This window comes from Sarcophilus harrisii, chromosome 1 (genome assembly GCF_902635505.1).
Source record: "Sarcophilus harrisii chromosome 1, mSarHar1.11, whole genome shotgun sequence".
NCBI lineage: Eukaryota > Metazoa > Chordata > Mammalia > Dasyuromorphia > Dasyuridae > Sarcophilus > Sarcophilus harrisii.
In genome coordinates this window covers 83,398,493-83,418,042 of record NC_045426.1, presented here as the reverse complement: position 1 = coordinate 83,418,042, position 19,550 = coordinate 83,398,493, and the positions used below count along the sequence as shown (strand labels likewise).

The 19,550-nt window shown below is 44.7% G+C and overlaps 1 protein-coding gene across 1 annotated transcript in view; it reads left to right on the top strand.

Moving 5' to 3' along the window:
• Positions 1-1,868, top strand: part of GNAI2 (G protein subunit alpha i2) — an 81,716-nt gene extending 79,848 nt beyond the window's left edge. The window contains exon 9 of the mRNA XM_031958936.1: positions 502-1,868. The gene's annotated coding sequence lies outside the window, so the exon portion shown is untranslated. The remainder of the gene's footprint in view (positions 1-501) is intronic.
• The last annotated feature ends 17,682 nt before the right edge of the window (positions 1,869-19,550 follow it).

The following is a 19,550-nucleotide window of genomic DNA, read 5'->3' as shown; positions in this document are numbered from 1 at the left end:
TGGGGGAGACACAGCTCTGAGCCCAGGAAGTTTTCTGTTTGGAGAGGAGGGGGAACAAGCTGGGGGCTAGGGTTGTCACGTCTCTGGGGAAGAGACCAATGTGCAGACACACACACATGCATACTTGCACATGCACACACAGGGACACACTTGCTGTGAGTAGTGCAGGCGGGCTGACTGGAACTAAAGGCCAGACAGGCCTCCCTCCCCGGGGGGGCCTAGCAACAGGGGGTTGGCCACAGACACAAGCGGCGGAGGGGCCGCTGGCATCCTTCTTGCCACCCCCAAGCCCTCAGAAAACCTGGTAACCAGGCAACGGCAGGCTGATTTCCAAGCCCGCAGCCAGGACCTTGACGGATGGGCAGGGCCATTGTTCCAAGGGCCGGGAAGTGCAGAGCAAAGGAGATGCTGAAACGGAAGCCTCCAGTGGGAGCTCCGTGGGGGGGCGGGGCCCACCTGGGCGGCCTTGGTGACCTCACCTCTCCTCTTCCCTCCCACCAGGACCACTCGAGCTGCTCAGTCACTGAGCAGGAGGAAGATGCAGACAGGACCAAGAAAGGAAGGATGCACCGTGATAGTGACTCCAACTTCTCTCCCCACAGCCTCCTCCCCCTCCCTCTGTTTCCATGTTTTGGTTTCTCCCTACCTAACAAAGAGACTTTGGTGAAGAGTGGAAGGCGGAGGTCCCCGAGGTTTTGGACCCGAGCCTGCCGCCCAGCCGCTGGGAGGGCCCTTCCCCCCCTGCCCTTGCCTCCCCCTCCCCGCAGCAGCCCCCTCAGCTCTGCCCCGGGCCGCACCCCGCTTTCTCTTCTACTTTATTCTGTGTTGGGGGGAGGGGGGTGTCGGTCTTTCTGAAACTCGGGTTCATGGTAAAGGAAACCCTGTATTTCTCTGGCCAATACTGTCAGCCCCTCTGCCTTGCCAGGACGTTGTCCCCAGCCCAGCCCCGGTCCGTGTTTATGGTCCCCGGGCCCTGTGCTCGCAGTGAGCCCCTGGCCCGCCATGCCCGTCCCCTCCCAAGCTGGCCCGGCCCGCTCTGGGTATCGGGGAGCCCTTCCAGGATAAAGCACAAACCCACCCTGAGCAGGACGGGGTCAGCGATGACAACATTCCTTAGCCCAGAAGTCCCAAAGCTCCTCTCTGTTTTTCTTGGACCTTTTGTGTGTGTGTTTTTTTAAAATATAAAACAAAATTGTAGGGACCTTTTTAGAGAAGACTATTTAAAACTGTCACGTACTAAATGGCTGAGTCGTCCTGATCTGTGCTGGATCACCTCCTCCAGGGGAGCCCGTGCCTTGGCTTGTCTGTCTGTTTACATCTGTCTGTCTCATTGCTTGCTCTGGCCCTGGGGGCTGTTGTGGGGGCTTCACCTGTGTCCCGTGCCCCCTGACGAGGGGATAGCAGCCTCTCCAGCCGCCCAAAGCCTCATCTCCTTCCCCCCCTTCCTTTTCTTCTCCATTCCAACTTCCCCCCCCCCAGAATTCTCCATTCCAACCCATCCTCCTCCTTCCCCCCAGAATTCTCCATTACAGTCCGTCTCCCGTCCCCCCAACAAAGGTTCCAAAGGGCTAAGTCTCGAGTCAACTGCCAACGTCACCGGGGGCTTCTCCTCATCTCCCGCTTCCCACAACCCTGCCCCGTCCCCCTTCGGCAGCTCTCCCGTCAGCTCCATTAACTGTAGCTCCTTAGCTCTAACGATAGGAAAGTCCACTGCCATGAGGGCTCCCGTCTTCATCCTCATCCTCAGTCCCCTGAACCTTGCCCCAGGCCCCAGAGTCAACAGCATCGGATGCCTCCTCGCTTTTTTCACACGTTTTATCAAATTGTTCACCTGGTTTGAAATAATAAAATGTAGAAAGAAAAACTTCCACTAGCTCCAGGTCTTTTTTGTCTTCTCCGATGTAGCTCAGGGGTTCCTCAGGTTCTGGCTTCAGTTCCCAGAATTCCCCTGCACCAGCCCCAGGGAGTAGGATATCCCATCCCGGGCCAGCAAGGGGGTGCTGGTGTTCCCACACCTGTCCCGGACCAGCGCTGGTGGTGTGTGGTGGTACCCTGGGCACAGCATCCCTCCCAGCAGAGCACAGAGCATTAAACTGACATGGGGCAGGCAGAGGAGCAGGGACTCAGAAGGGAGAAGAGTGTTGGGGAGTTAACTGGGCACCCTTCCCTAGGGTCCGGTGCCTCTTGTGTCTCATGTCTCCATATTGGTATAGGAAGGACGTAGGAGAGTTCACTCCCAAAGCAAACATTTCTCCCTTATTGTCCTCAAAACCTACATGCTCCATTCTGCCCCCCAAAGGCCACCTAGAAGAAATCTGAGAATGCAGGTACCTCCTTGTAACTCTGGAATCCTGTAATTCTTTTTTTTTTTTTTTTTATAACTTTTTATTAACATAACATATGCCTGGGTAACTTTTTACATTATCCCTTGCACTCCTGTTCTGATTTTTTTCCCTCTCCCTCCACCCCCTCCCCTAGATGGCAAGCAATCCTATACATGTTAAATATGTCTCAGTATATCTTAGATACAATATATGTGTGCAGAACCGAACAGTTCTCTTGTTGCATGGGAAGAATTGGATTCAAAAGGTAAAAATAACCTAAGAAGAAAAACAAAAATGCAAACAGTTTACATTCATTTTCCAGTGTTCTTTCTCTGGGTGTAGCTGCTTCTGTCCACCAGAGATCAATTGAAGCTGAATTAGATCTTCTCTTTGTCAAAGAAATCCACTTCCATCAGAATACATCCTCATACAGTATATATACTGTATATATAATGATCTCCTGGTCCTGCTCATTTCACTCAGCATCAGTTCATGTAAGTCTCTCCAAGCTTCTCTGAAATCATCCTGTTGGTCATTTCTTACAGAACAATAATAAAAGAATCCTGTAATTCTTAAATGCATCCTGTTACTAGTCTTAGCGTTGGGATTGCCATTGAGTATGAAGACACCGAGTTACCCAGATCTCCCAGGGCAACTGTTGTCTAGCCATACTTGTACTTGAACTTCATTTTAACATATTAAATGTAGTGTCTGAGCACATCGAGATACTTTTGAGATGATTTTTTTTATCCAATGTGATAGCTATCCCTGATAGTTTGGGATCATTGGAAATTTTGGTGAGTGTTCCGTCTATACCCTTATATCTAACATAAATGGCCAACGTTAAGTGTGATGACCACGCTAGCACACTGGATATTTTAGAATCAGCCAGAGTCAGGATATTTTAAAATCGGCCGGAGTCAGGATCAGCAAAAGTCCTTGATCTTTATTCTTTGTGGATGTAAATGGAATGTGTTACAAAGTGAGAGCAATGGCAACACGAATCTGGCCAGGAGTGACTCTGGCTCTCTCACTCCACCCCCTAAATCCTCCACCCAATCTCTTGTACAACAGATTAAACTTGCACAGAGAGTGGGCCGGGCCATTCTTTCTCCAAGCATATATTAATAGAGTATTGTCCAATTGGTAATTAGCCATAAGTGCTTGGACCAGACCTCAGTGCATCAACTCAGCTTCAGCCCATTACATCTCCCGCTTTCTTTTGTTTTAGAACACAGGTGGTCACACCATCCCTGACCTCTCAGGGAGGTGAGAGCCCCCAAGGGGAGGTGATCACGCCCTCCCTGACTTTTCAGGAAAGGAGGTGACATCTTAAGAAGAGAGATGAAAAGCACCAAAGGAAAAGTGGGGATTGCTAGTGGGTTTCGAGGCTGAAGAGTCTTATTAGAAATAGGTATGCATAAACCCATCAGCATGGGAGGTATTACACAAGCACATAGCAATAATGCACAGGCTATTAGTGATGACTCTCCCCACGACCAATACAGGCTCGATGTGGTGTAACAAACATGAATTGTACGCGCAAGTAGTGATATAACAAACAATATGAATCAACATCATGATGTAAAAGACTTTCAGAAGTCCTAGAAGGAGGGTGTGTAAACAACAGTTACACATACGCCTTCTTCAGCAGCCAAGAAATAGTCCAAAACCAATCTATTGTCCATTGCTTCATGTGTCAGGGAATCCAATGATCCCCCCAAGTTTTTGAAGTCCTGCAACAGTCTTTTTATATTTTAGGGAATCCAATGATTCCTGCAGATTTTGAAGTCCTACAACAATCTTATCACTTCTCAGAAAATCCAATGATTCCTGAGGGTTTTCAAGTCCTACAACAGTCTTATCATGTCTCAGAGAAGCCAATGATTCCTTAGGGTTTTCAAGTCCTACAATAGTCTTATCATGTCTCAGAGAAGCCAATGATTTCTTAGGGCTTTCAAGTCCTGCAACAATCTTATGTCTCAGATCCTGAGGGTTTTCAAGTCCTACAACAATCTTACCATGTCTCAGAGAATCCAATGATTCCTGAGGGTTTCAAGTCCAACAATTTTTGATGTCCATGATTCAAACGCCATAACATCCAGACTCTTTCAATGGTGGGCACAGTCAGCAATGGAACCATCCAATGTTTCTTGGGTCTTCTTCATTTCAAGGGTCTGCTCCATCTCTCTGCGATGGACAAGGCAAATACGGCTCGTTGGCACCCATCTGATTTCTTCTCCCTCTGTAGAGATACAAGCAAATCCTCTCCCCCAAGCAGTTAACCGATCTGGTCTCTTCCATTCACCACTCTCTGGGTCTCTCCACATCACCTGGTGATTATCTAAAGATAGTAGAGTTGCTTGCACTGGACACTGCCCTTCTGGTGAGTTATAAAACCTGTTGGAGCCAGTGCATCTTTGTCAAAAAATCAAGAAGTTAATAGTATAAAGGGTTAGATTTAGAAGTTCTCTAGGGTTACCTGTGGTTCCTCCTTTCTTTTGTTTTTGGAGGAGCATCTTAATGACTGTTTCTCCTCTCTACTATTGCCTGTCCTTGAGAATTAAAAGATATGCCAGTGGTGTGAAAGGTGATGTGCAAAATGTTTAGAAGTATATGCAAGCCCATTATTGGTTTTTATTCCTATGTAATTCTTTATAGTTAAGTCATGAGAGAGCAAATATTATATTTGGATGCATCTATAAAGATGGTTGGTTCTTTAAGAAGAACTTTAGAAACTTTTTTTTCAAGAATCCATCGCCAATTATGTAATAGTCTAGTTATCTTTAATGGAGACTCATGTGTAAAATTTGGAGCCATTGCTAATAAAATTTGCCACTCTGGGATGGTTTTACAGCATACATTAATTTGTGCATTAGTATAAAAGGTGTATATCTTGTGAGGTCTTATCCCAGATAATTGTACTGTTCGCTTAATGGCCTTTAATAAAATTCTAGCCACAAGCACTGGGTAAGGAGTAATGCTTTGTTCTGGTTGTGCTGGGAGGTTCACCCACTCTATCACACTATCTCCTTGATGAAGGACTGCTGTGGGTGCCTCTTGTGTAGCAAAAACTGATATTTCCAAGGGTTTTTGAGTGACTCTTTCAACCACATTGGATAAAGCCAGTTCAACTTCTCTCAAAGCCTCTTGAGCTTCTTTTGAAGGCTGGCGTGGTGAGTTTAAATCACTGTTTCCCCTTAAAATGTCATATAACAGTTGCAATTGATAGGTAGTCAAGCCTAACACTGATTGCATCCATTGGATATTTCCTATCAATTTCTGAGAGTTCAGCCCATTACAGTTAAGGACTGATCTCTTGGGAGCTCCAGTAAAAAATCCTTCCGAGTTGATGGCAAACTAATGATAAGAGTCTGGCCATTCAATGGATTATGAATCCACTTTTCTAGACTATATCTTCATTTTTTTCTACCAAAAAATTAGCATAAGAAACTTTGCTAAGAATCTATGTAATCAAACATCTAGCAACTCAAAAAAATCAAGCCAGTCTGGCATGTCTTGTTCTTGATGAAGCCATACTGGTTCTTTGCAGCCAACACCATTCTAGCCTCAGTCAAATCCACTGGCCTACAAGTTGTGGAAAATCCATTCTCTTATCTTTTTTTTTATTTGAGATATTTCCACTTCTCCAGTTTGAAGATAAGTAAGATAGCTAAAAAGCATGGGTCTGTAACATTAAAATCAGTTAAAGGAATTGGTTTAGACAGAAGAAAAGAAAACTCAGTAAAGGAATCTAATAGCCATCTCCAGGTATTTGAAGGTTCCTCATGTAGAAGGGGTTAAACTTGTAAAAGAGCTGGGAACAGTAGATGGAACTCACAAAGAAGCAAACTGAGGCTTGATGAGAATAAGAACACAGAATGGGCGCCTCCTTCTTGGATGTCTTTTAATGGAGATTGGATACTCTCGTGAAGCAGGCTGTAGATTAGAGTTATTCTTTTGTATGGACTGTCAGAAAATCAGATTACTAAAACATCTTCCCTTTTTTTCTTTTTCTTTTTTTTTTTTCCTTTCTTTCTTTTTCTTTTCTTTCTTTTTTTTTTTTTTTTTTTACAATACAATATGTATCAATCTGTATTCGGAGTTCAACAGTCCTCTATCTGGAAATGAATAGCATTTTCCATGCTGAGTCCTTCAGAATTAAGACATCTTTCTAACTCTCAAATTCTGTAAGCCTCTGTATACCTTAGCTATTCTGTGATCTCTCAGAAGTCATTGGTGGTGTGGGGTTTGGTAACCATATCCACCTGTTCTTTCAGTATGCAAGGATGGCATTTTCTGAGCCTCTTCCTTGAACTGTTTGAACAAGAGCTCAAAATCTCCCTATTTATGTTGAGTATCAATTCCTTATTTGGCCTTATTTGCTCTTTCCAGTCCAAAGACTTCGCCTTAATGGGAAGAAAGGGATGGGAAAGAGAAAAGTAAAATAGTCAAGTTCTGCTTCTTTTCCATCACCACTTATCATCCCATCTACCCTCAAGCACTGATCCTATTCCTCCTTTGATCTTGCTCTTTTCCCCAAAATAGCTCTTTTAAATTAAATTTTATTTCAATCAATAAAAATCTGCCTTTTCCCACTCCCACCCCCTTCCATTGGCAAGATAGCTTTTTTTTCTTAAAATTAAGTTCTTTTCATTTTTGCCTCTTCTATAATTTTTTTAATTAAAAAGTTTTCAATAAAAAAAAGTCTGCCTCCTCTTTCTCTTAACTCCCTCCCTCCCCCAAATGAGAAAACAAAACAAAAGCACTTTTACAAATGTCTAGATAATGAAACCTAATTCCCATGTCCAAAAATAATGTATGTCTCCATCTTCCCTCTGACTCCATCTGACTTTCCTTTGACTTCTTAGTTCTGAATTGGACTGCTGATTTCATTATGAATCTTTTGAAATCATGTTTATTTCTTATCAACCTCCAATCACTCTGAGCCTTAGCTCAATTTGGGGATCGTGGAAGATTAGAATTGAATAATAATAGCTGGTATTTATGGAGTGTTTTAAGGTTTACAAAGCCGCTTACAGATGTCCAGTTCAGTTGGACAAGCATTTATCAAATTCAGCTGGGAAAGTAAGGGAAAACACGAGTGGGGTTGGGAGGTGAGAAGGGGAGGGAACAGGCAATTTATCAAGTGCTCCACCATGTGCAAGGTGTTTAACCTTAAGCAAGAGAAAATCCACTATGGATAAGGACTGGAACTCGGATGTTATTAATGTAAGGAATTCCCAGGTAAGAAAACTTCTACCTTCAACTTAAAGTCTCAGATTGTTTAGAGCCCGGAAAAGTACCACAGGATCACACAACCGGAATGAGACAAAATCCTGTCCTTCCTGGCTTCCAGGCTGCCTCTCTGTTCGCTCTCCATATGCAACATCCCACTAAAATAAAACTGCACAAGAAGCAGAATAATGAAATGTAATATATGAGCGAAAATAGGAAATGTAACAAGAGTGAAGGAGAGAGTGCTGGGCCTGGAAGGGGGAAATCTGAGTTCAAATCCAACCTCAGACATTTACTAGCTACGTGACCTAAGGCTAGTCACTTAACCTATCTCCTCTGTAAAATGAGTTAACAAGTCTGCCCTCCAGGGCTGTTAAATTAAGTGAGACCTTAACTTAAAAAGGCCCCGGGCTCCACTACATCCCGGCCATCTTTAGATCTATATCTGGCCACTGGACTCCAATGTCCCCCGAAGGGAAAGTGAGGCAGGTGACCTTGCACAGCCCTCTCTCCCTTAAATCCAGTTTTGAGAATGAAGGACAAACAACAATATGATGATAAAATGAATGATTTGTAAAGTGCTTCGCAAACTATAAAACACTGGTAGGTCTGCTTGCCTTAAGTCTTTCCCCACTCCAAGCTATCCGCCACTTGGCCCCCAGATAGATTTTCCTAAAGAGCAAGTGCAGCCCCTGTGGTGTGCTATTGCCTCTAAATCCTCATCAGCTCCAAGTCCCTCATTCCTTTCTAGCCTTCATACTCTGATGTAGTGATTTTGGCCTCCGGGATATTTTCTCTGTTTACCTTCATGCCTGAAATGCTCTCCCTCCTCCTCTTCATCTCCTGGCTTCCTTAAAATCCCACCATTTCCAAGAAACCTTACCCAATCCTGTTTCATTCTAATTTCTCTTTTGGTCTCTATATCACCTGTTTGTAAATATTTGTTTGCTTGTTAGGTTCCCCTACTAAATTGTAAGCTCTTTGAGGGCAAGAACTATTTTTTTTTTCTTCTTTTTCCCTGAGGCAATTGGGGTTAAGTGACTTGCCCAGTTCACGCAGCCAGGAAGGGTTAAGTGTCTGAGGTCAAATTTGAACTCAGGTCCTCCCAACTTCAGGGCTGGTGCTCTGTTAGCTGCCCTGCAAGAACTGTCTTTTGCCTCCCTCTGTAAAACCAACTCTTAGCATAGTGCCTGGTATATAGTAAGTAATTCATAACTGTAGATTTGCTGACTATACGTTATCATAACACGTGACTAGCTTTCATGCTGCCCAGGACCTGGGATTGAGTTGACACCTCTTCTCTCTTTCTAAGAGACGGAACAAGAATACCCCGGCTGAGGAGGTGTGAAGAGGCTAAGAGTTGCACCTTTGTAGGAATCACCCACATGAATGAGATCTCACATCCTTGAAATACAAGTATTTGCAAAGTAGGATAAAAGGATTTAAGGTGAAAAGATCTTTGGAGATAATCTGGCCCGATTCTCATTTCTAAGAGCTCAGGCCTGGGGAGGGTGGAAGGAAGACTCTAAGGTCAGGCAACAAATTAGTTACAGTGCTAGGATTCAAATCCACATCAGAGGAAGTGACCTCAGTGGGCCCTAGTATGATGACATTGCAATAGCCTTTCCCAGGTTTGTGTCTGTGTCCTGTCTCTTATCTCTGTCTCCCTGTCTCTTTCTCTCCCTTTCCCCTTCTCTTCCCCCTTCTTCTCCTCCTCCTCTTCCTCTTCCTCCTGCTCCTTCATGTCTCCCTCTTTCCCCCTCTCCTTCTTCCTCCTCTTCCTTTCCTTCTCTCCCCCTTACCTTCTGCCTCCCCTCCTTCCTCCTCCTCCTCCCACTCCTCCTTCTCCTCTTTCTTTATCTTCCCCTTTCCCCACTTCTTCCTCTTCCTTGTCCTCCTCTTTTTCTTCCTTCTCCCCCCCCCCAATCTGTCTGTGTGTAGAATTCTATCTCTTTCTTTCTGTCTCCCTCCCTCCCTCCTCTGCCTTTTAGCTTACACTTAATACAAATCGAGAGTAGTTATTGAAAGCTGACGGTGAGAGCTTTCCATTAACTCACTGGCTGGGATCAGGATGGCCGTAAAATAACTTCCTTTTTTCCTCCTGAGACCTTGAAAGCCGAGACAGCTTCCTGAGAAACAGCAGGCCCAAAAACTGGGTAGAGAAAATTAAGATTTAAAATCTTTCTAAGAGCAGCAGTAGTTTTAAACACCAATAGTTTATTTAGCTTTCACTGTATGAAAAATTTAGGAATAGTAAGAAAATAAAATTAAAACAACTCTAAGGTTTTACCCTCCCCCCCCCCATACCATGCAAATCAGCAAGGATGACCCAAAAAATAGGAAATTGGTGTTGAAGGGGTTATGGAAAGACAGAAACACTGATAAACATTTTGGAGCTGTGAAATGATCTAATCTTTCTTTACACAAAGGGACTAAATCATCCATACCCTTTGATCTAGTAATCCCATTATTGGGAATCAGGAAGTTAAAGACAAAAACAAATCCAGTATATAAAAAAATATTGCTAGCAGCATTCTTTGTGGTAGCAAAATATAAGAAAATATAAGATTTTAATATATTTAACATCTACTGGTCATCCTGCCATCTGGGGGAGGGGGTGGGGGGTAAGAAGTGAAAAATTGGAACAAGAGGTTTGGCAATTGTTAATGATGTAAAGTTACCCATACATATAACCTGTAAATAAAAGGCTATTAAATAAAAATAAATAAATAAATAAAGCAAAAAAAAAAAAAAAAGAAAAGAAAATATAAGAAACTGAGGAGTGTTAAAAAAAAAACACTGAGATATGAGAATATTATTATACAATAAAAAGTGAAAACTGTGAGGAATTCAGAGAAACATGGAAAGGTGTGTATGAACTAATTTAGAATGAAATAAGAAAAACCGATATTAATAAATGCAATGATTCTAACAATGTAAATAAGATTGCTAAGAGAGTCAAAATTTGAAGAATTTTTAAAAATCAAAAGCGATATTGGAGAATAGATAATGAAATCTCCCTCCTCCTTATAATAGAATTGATATGAAAAGCTATAAAAAGGCAATTTTGTTGTATCCAATGCTTTTATGACACGCTTTGGGAATTTTCTTGACACAAATACTGAAGTAGTTTGCCATTTTCTCCTCCAGTTAATTTTACATATGAAGAAATGAGGCAAACAGGGTTAAATGACTTGTTCAGAATCATACAGCTAGGAAGTGTCTGAGACCAGATTTGAACTGAAAGAGAAGTCTTCCTAATTCCAGATCCAGCACTCCACTATGGTGCCACCTAGTGCCAGAAAGGAATATTATTTACATTCAAAAGTACTTTGGTTTGGGGTTTTTGCTTATTTGTTTTTCTTTATTCTAAAGGAGGATTCAGTCTGGAATGACATTGAAATAAGAATGGTTGTAAAGACAAAAGGATTTTAAAGTGAATTTTTAAAAGAAAAAGAAAGCATATGAGAAAAGTTGAAATTTTAGATTGTCTTTGTTCTTTAGGAATTTTGATCATATTTTATTTAATCATTTTATTTATTATTAATCATATTTATTTATAAAATAAGTTCATGCAGGAAAATGTATTTGGTTAATTTCCCCTTTTATTTTTTTCCCCGCTTAATAGGATTTTCTTTTTTCCAATTACATGTAAAGATAGTTTTCAACATTTAAATTTATGAGATTTTGATAAAATTTTTATGATTTCCATCTTCTCCCTCCCCTACATGCTATACATATACAATCATATTAAATATATTGCCATATCAGTTATATTGTGAAAGAACTGGAACAAAAGGGTCAAAAAACACAAGGAAAAAAAAGTGAAAATAGTATGCTTTGATTTGCATTCAGATTCCATAGTTCTTTTTCTGGGTGGGGATAGTATTAGGAAAATATATATATATTAATCTACATGCGAGTGAACAATAATTTTAGTTTATATGAAGTTAAGGAGAATTAGGATCTCAATAGGATAGGGGCAAGCATAAACTAAAGAGGATATGGATTACTGTTGGGGATATAGTCACACCTCTTAGACCAGATTAGATGAAATAATCTGAAGATGCACAAAGAAGCTGAAAAGGGCAGGTAGGTGTTTCTGGCAGCCATCTAGAAGAACTCTAAAACTCAGGGAACCCTTACAGATTTCACCTGTTCCAGTACTGACTTTGACCGGGTTGCCATTGTAAAGTAAGCCCCACTCTCCCTCTTTTACTAATTTCACTAAAATAAACTTTTTTTTTTAATGAACCAAAAATTCAAATGTAAACTGGAAAAAACCCCACAATTTTTGGCTAAACAGACAACTTATATACACATCAGACTTGTGAGAATAATAGGGCCTTATGCTTACAATACTACTGTAATGGGTACTTCTTGCTGGCAGGGAAGATATGAAGCTTCAGTGGGGTCCTGGAGCAGTGGCTCCTAATTGGCTGGGAGCTTGACCCAGATTATAAAATAATCCATAGGATTAAGACAGATGGTCCAAAATTGGGTGGAGCCCAAGAGGTTACCCTGTGTCTGAGGGTTTACAACGGCCACCTGGAGTGTAAGACTGAGCTAAAGTAACAGAAAAGATTAAAATGAGATTTTACATGTAGGTGTGAAACTTAGACTTAAACTCCCTGAATGTTTTTAGGCTTTCACCTGGAAAAAGAAGATTTGGTGAGCTCTTTCTCTGGGCCTTATATATAGCTGGCAACCTAAAGACCACAAGCCCTGGTCTGCAATTCCAGGATGTAGCCAGGAGTGGAGGAGAGACTTCTCAGGGACTGGTATCCCCAGTGGGTCAAAGCAGACTTGTACCCTCAGTTCTTTCCCCTTCCACATCTCACTGGCCCTGCTACTGAAGCCTGAGCTGGCTCCAACCAGGAACAGGGACAGATTCTGAAGGGCTCTGGAGACCATGGCAGATGTCCAAAAGGAGGGACCTAGAATGGATGAAACCACTAAAATGCACTGAGACAGAGTGTATTTGTATAAATTATATATGTATATATATATATATATATATATATATATATATATATATATATATATGCCATGACAAGAATGGGAGTGACCAAACTGGCCATGAAAATCCTCACCTCCTCACCAATCTGGGACCAATGGGAGGCGGAACCCATCTCTGGTACTCCTCTCCCCTTTCCGCCCATTGCTCCATTTCTCTGACTGCTCACTGCTGACTCAATCTTAGTCAATTTTTTTTATTAAAGCTTTTTTATTTTCAAAACATATGCATGGATAATTTTTCAACATTGACTCTTGCAAAACCTTGTGTTCCAACTTTTCCCCTCCTTCCCCCCATTCCCTCCACTATATGGCAAGTAATCTATGTTAAACATAGATACACATATACACATATGAATGCATATGTATTATATACCTGTGAACATGTATTTGTGTGTGTGTTAAATCCAATATATGTATACATATTTATACAATTATCTTGCTCTCAACCAATTTTTGAACTAGCAATTCCTTCTACTTCTGCTCCTCGTAGAAAAAGGGCGGAAGGTAGAAGGATCATAAAGGAGTCTATGGTTATGATGCTTCCAAAAAAATCATCAGGCCAACAAAAAGTCGATTGTCTCTGTGAATGAGGCTGATCAGTTGCAGGGGACTTCTCTAAGGTAGGAAGTGGACTCAGAGGCTTTTCTATTTTTTTAATTTGTTTTTTTTTTAAGCAAATTCCAGGTTGTAACCGTTAGATCTATAAAGAACCTGGAGCCCACCACACCTGCCCACAGCTCAGGGGGGCACATTGAATTCCCTCTCTCCCATCCTGGGAATGATGGCCAAGGGAGAGCAACCAAGTGGCCAAAATGTTTTATATGTGTGTTTATGTGGGTAACACGTATACATGCATACATATGTTGTGCATATATATTATATATACACATTAGCCTGCTTTTCTGCAGGTAGCAGAAAAGAGGGGAGCAAGCTGAGTGTGGGATTTACAGCTTCTGTATAATCTACCATGTCCACCCCTAGCCCAGAGCACTTGGCACTCTTGAAACTAGGCTGGAAAAAGTATGATGGAGACATAGGGTGTGGGCAAGAAATGGGAAGTTGGAAAGGTCTCCTGGATCCTGAGAGGCTTTCCTTTCATGGAACGGTTATCGAACTTTCAAGGGACTGTTATAGGATACTAGAATTCCAGCCTTAGAAGCACTTGACCTTATTTCTCCCCTCTAAGAAAGGGAAAAATCTTGGCCTTAGACTCACATAAACTCCAGAGGAACCTCTGAGCCCCTTCCCCGAGCCCCTGCCTTTAGGCTATTTGGGGAGCCAGCCATCTAACAACCTGTTCCCAATTTGGATTCCGTCTCTTTTCTCTCCTGCCCTCATCTGCCCCTCCCTCAACTCAGGTTTTGTTTGTTTGTTTTAGAATTGTGGCTCTACAAAGCATTTTCCTCAAAGAGGCTCTGTAAGCTAAATACTACAAGTTTCATGAACGTTCATTGCACAGATGAGAACACTGAGGGTTTACGGTGTTTAAGTGACTCATTCAGCATTGGAGTCAAGATTCAAACTTTGAGCCCCTGACTCGAGACCAACATTCTTTCATGGGCATGCATTTTTTCTTTCTCTCTCTCTTTCTCTTTCTTTCTTTCCTTCCTTCCTTTCTTTTCTGAGGCAATTTGGGTTAAGTGACTTGCCCAGGGTCACACAGCTAGGAAAAGTTAAGTATCTGAGACCACATTTGAATTCAGGTCCTCCTGACTTCAGGGCCGGTGTTCAGGGTGTGTATTTTTCAGTCTAAGGCTGCCAGGCTGCAATTGGGCAGACCCCCTACAGCCCCTGCTGAGACCTCCAGAACTGTACAGCTAGTTGGGGATCAGAGCTGCCGCCCCTCCGCGAGAGAGAGTGGGTGAGGGCTGAGGATGAACCCCGGCCTTCATCGCAATGTTTCCTCCCCAATAACCCACCCTGTGCTGCTCACCTTCAGCCAGCACTCGGCTTCTAGCTCAGAGGCTTCTGGGAATCCCTGATCTCTCCCCCGATCCCCACAAGGATCCCCAAGATTCCCACTCCTCAAATTCCCTAAGTAGCCTTCTCCTAAGAAGCGCAGCTCCCGTTTCCGCAGGTAGGAAAAGTATTCTTAGTTCCATTATTGCAAATGAGAGAAACCGAGTCCCAAAGAAGAAGCCGCTTGTCCACCTAGGAAGTGGCAGGAGGCAGGAAAGTCAGTTAGGGGTGTGGCGAGTAATGGGCAGCTGAGCGCACGCTCCTGGTTTCCAGGTGTAGGAGGATTACACCTGCAGGGCTGGAGGGCAGGAAGTAGGAGAGGGAAAAAAGGCTTCCTTGCCTGGAGCCGGGCCACGAGAGCAACGGCTTTACCGACTTGGGACCCAGAGCCAGAACCGCAGCCTGCCCGCCAATGCCCTCCCCCATTTTACGCCCAGAGGGGGACGGTGACTGCAAAGGTACGACGGGAGCCCGGAAGTGAAGGATCCAAATGGAGCAGGGCCAAGACCTTGACCGACTTTCCATAATTATAGAAATAAACATTCTTGCCGAAACTATCAGTTACCTGCTGAGCACTTTTTACAGCTAGATGCCATTCTGCTCCCCATTCTGCAGATGAGGAAACTGAGGCAGACAAAAGTTAAGTTGATTTGCTCACACATAGCTAGTAAGTGGCTGAGGCCATATTTGAACTCACATCTTCCTGACTCTAGGCCGGGAGCTCTATCCAGGTAGCCACCAGAAGCTAAAATGAGCCAGCAATTGAGGCAGAATTGTGGCTCTACAAAGCATTTTCCTGAAAGAGGCTCTGTAAAGCTAAATACTACAGGTTCACTGTAATATGAAGCTCAGACTTCTCAGCTCTCCGATCAGAACTCAAATGTATTTTCCAGGCTTCATACAGAGAGTCTGGGGGCTTCCCTTCTGTATCTCATTCTGTGTGCTCTGAAATCATCCCTCTATACTGTGATTATTATGTTTAATAAATACCCACTTCTAATAAGGCTTACATAAGCAACTTCCTCTCAGCGATCTTGCAAGTTCCTTAGTTTAATAATTAGTCCCATTTTATGGACAAGGAAACTAAGGTACTGAGAGGGGAGTGATTTATCCACAAGGCTAATCATTGTCCAGTTTGCCTTCCCTTTGTATGCTGTGATAAATGTGGAAATACGTTTACAATAATTGCACAGCTTTAACCTATATTGGATTACTTACTATTTAGGGGAGGAAAGAAGAGGGGAAGGAGGAAGAAAAATTTGGAACATAAGTTTTGCAGGGGTGAATGTTGAAAACTATCTTTGCATGTATTTTAAAAAATAAAAAGCTATTATTAAAATTTTTTTAAGAAAAAAAAGCTATTATATATTTTTTTAAATGTGCTGGTTATGTTTGGGCCCTACGGAGAAAGGCATTGGGCATCCCTATGAATAACTCGGCCATCCTGGAACTTCCCCCCTTCCCCTGGGCTCCCCCACCTCTGAATCAAGCTTCCCCCACAAGGACTCCGAGCCTGCCCAAATGTCTTTCCCCACCAGGGGGCAGGCTCGGCCCAGCTGCCCAGGCTCTGAGATGACCGCCTGGGCAGCCTTGGGACATAGCTTGCCTGCCTCCCCCTTCACTCCTTCCCCTCCCCCAGTGACTGAGGCTTGGGCTGTAGCTTCCCCCTACCTCCTCTGCCCACCCCCTCCACTTTGGGCCCCACCTTCCCAGCATAAGCAGAACAGGGTTTGGGAGGCTGACGTCACCCTCCGCTCAGTGGTTGCTGCCCCCAGACCAGGGCCCTGGGGCCAAGGTACAATGGCCCTCATTGTTGGGCCTCAGATGGAGGGCAGACCCGGGGCAGCTGGGGTCAGGCTGGGGCTGAGGGCACTGCCTTTCCCAAAGCCACCCAACAAAGGAGACCTATGAGGGTGCTGTTAGTCCCAAACTGCCCCTCCCACCTTGACGCTCCTCGGGGATACTCCCCTTACACCTGTGGCAGGTTAGGGAAATAGAGCGGCCTGTGAGCCCCGGGACAGGGGCCCTCAGAGAGCCACCCAAGGACATGGACCATAGAGACCGCTGGGCCTAGAACATCGAACATCAGAGCCAGAAGGGGTTAGAGGAAAACATGGCAGAAGTACAGATGTGAGCACTAGAAAGGAGCCTAGAATGGCAAGATACAGGTGCCGAACCTAAAAGAAATTTTAGACACCAAACCCCTTCATTGTTCAACTGGGGAAACTGAGGCATGACTAACCACTAAGCACAGGGCACAGAGGCTGACAGAGCCAGGGATGTCAGACCCTATCCCTGATTGTTCAGGACAGAATTGGAGGGAGTTCCCAATGTGCCAACAGGACTACACAAATGTGGGAGGGTTCAAGCCTGCTGCTCTTTCTTGGGAAAGTGGAAGGAAGTCCCCATAAAGTCCTTTCCCATAAGCCCCCCAAAGACCCCTACTTCACCATTCCCTTCCATCAGATGGGGAAACAGACCCTGGTTATGGAGACTGGGATGGGGGGAGAAGGGGTACAAAGCTGGTCACGGATTCTAAGGTGAGGAAAGATCCGAGAAATTCAGTTCAGTTTAACATGAATTAAAGATTTAATGTTCTAACCTCCTGATGGGAAAGATAAGAAGTCTCGTTCCCTGCCCTGGAGGAGCATATATTCTAAATGGGGAAGGAGAAAAGAGGAAAAAGAATGAGGTGTTCCAGCTCACATGTCCCGTAGTTATTTTGAGAGAGATTACTGTCCAAATGAAGGCTTCCTGGAGGAGGCGGTATCTATCTAAAGAAGGTGGCTGTGTCTAAAGGAATAAAAGGTGGGGCAGCTAGCTGTGTGTGCCTGGGCAAGACACTTAAGCCCAATCGCTTCTCCCCCCCAAAAAAATTTTAACTCAAATCTGGCCTTAGACACTTAACACTTCCTAGCTGTGTGACCTTAGGCTTAAAATAAATAAAAATAAAAATAACCCTAAAGGAATAAAAGAAGATGATGGATGAAGGAGCGTGTTCCAGTATTGGGACAAGGCATTGGCAAATGCACAGAGGTAGGAGACAAGTTCGAAGAGAATGGAGAATGGGGAGAAATGCAGAATACCTGAAAGGGAATAGTATGAAATTAGGATGAAAAGGTAGGCAGTGATGAGATCTGCCAAGGAGGCTTTAAGTGCAGGTGAGACAGAAACAGGTAAAACCCAGATCTTACCTACTCCTCTACCCCTCATCCTTTTGTCTTTCTATCTCTTACCTCATCTTTCCTTTTGTCCTTTGTCCCCCATTCCTTCAACCCATATCCCTTTTCCCAGGTCCATCACTCTGTTCCCATGACCCTCTGCTTCCCATTGTCCATCCTACTCTAATGTCCTCTCCCCTTCCCCTTCTCCTGCTAATACCCCTCTGCTTTCTCTCTATTCTTTCTCCTCCAGATTTCCATGCCCCCTAGACATCTCCTCTGTGGGTAAGATGTTGGCATGAGATGAGAGCCCCTTCCCCCCTTGGGAAGGAAGCAGACACACCCCTACTCTTCCCCTTCCTGAGGCTTTTCCTGTGGACGGGGTTCCCCGATTTTCAGCTGTCTGCCTAGAGCTCCGCCGGGGTCCTTGCTTCCCAGCTCCTTCCTTACTGGCTTGGGAGAGGCATCCATTGCCCATCCCTACCTGGACCCCTCTCCCCATCTTCCTCCTCCCCCTCCAACATGGAGTAAGCATGGAAGTTTTCCTCTCCATTGTCCAAAACTGAGAAGTAAGGGAGAAGAGAGTTCTCTTGGAAGGGCTGGGCCAGGGGGGAGAGGGGGGGAACTGCCCTTTAGCTGCCCTCCCACTGTCCCAGCTGAACAGGACACAGAACACGGAAGCATCTGTGCCAGGGAGGCTGTCCAGGAAGTCCTTGTGTCCTCTGTCCTCTGTCCAGGGGCTATTCCGGGGACAGCTGGTGGAGTACAGGACATAGAGGCCTCTTTGAGTTAGCTGGCATCTCTGCCAGTGACGACAACTTGCACCCACCACACCCTCCTCCGGTTGGGAAGCGGGGACCGGGCCAGGTGGGGCTTCTGGAGGCCTGCCCCCTCTCATCCCTGCCCCAGCAATGCTGTTAGGGAGCAAAGACCCAGAGGAAAGGAATTCTGCCCGGGTCACGGGCTCGTGACCAGCCTCTTGTTCTGTGCTTAATATCTGTCGTCAGTCTCTCTGGTATCAGAACCCCCAATCTTTTTCCTCCAGCCCTTCATATATGCTGTCTCCTATCCCTCTGAACCCACCCCATTTTCCCGGTCTCCTGTTCCCCTGACCTTCTGTCCATCCTTCTGACCTCATGTCATTATCTCATACCTTCCATCTCCCCCAGCCTCCTTTTTCTCTGTCTCTCAATCCCCTGTCTTCAGACTTTTGTCTCCACGTCCCTTATCCTCCATCCCCCTGTATCCTGATCTTTCTGGGAGATGGGGTAAGAAGCACCTGGGGTCTGAGGTGATCCCAAGCTCTTCATGAATGTGTAGAGTCCTGACCCTGACCCACAAGTGATTCTTTAAGGCGACAGCCCACATCCCTCCACCCCAAGCCCCTAAACCACACCTCTGGGCAAAAAAAGATCCCGCCACAGGGGCCAAAGCGGTAAGGCTGAATCCTCCCCCCAACCCAGACTGAGGCTTTGTTCCTTTATTCATCCTTCCCTCTCTCTCCCCCCTCCTCACCACAGGATAGGGGCATAAATAAGGAGAGAGGGGGGCAGGCTGTCAGCTCCCCCATCTAAGCATCGCTGAACTCTAGGAGACAAGGCCCCCATTGTCCTGCCCGGGCAAGCGGGGGCTGACTCAATAAGGCCTTATCTACCTCCTTGGGGGCTAGGGGAAATTCCCAGCCATTGTGGGGGCAACGAAGAGGGTGCTCTAGGAACCGGGGTGGGGGAGACCGAGCTACAAAGAGAGGTCAGTAAGGGTCCCATGACTTTCTAGGCGTAGACTGAGTCATTTGGCCCTTTCCCAAAGAGCCCGTGGGGTTAGCTCCTCCTTCCCCCATATCCATCCA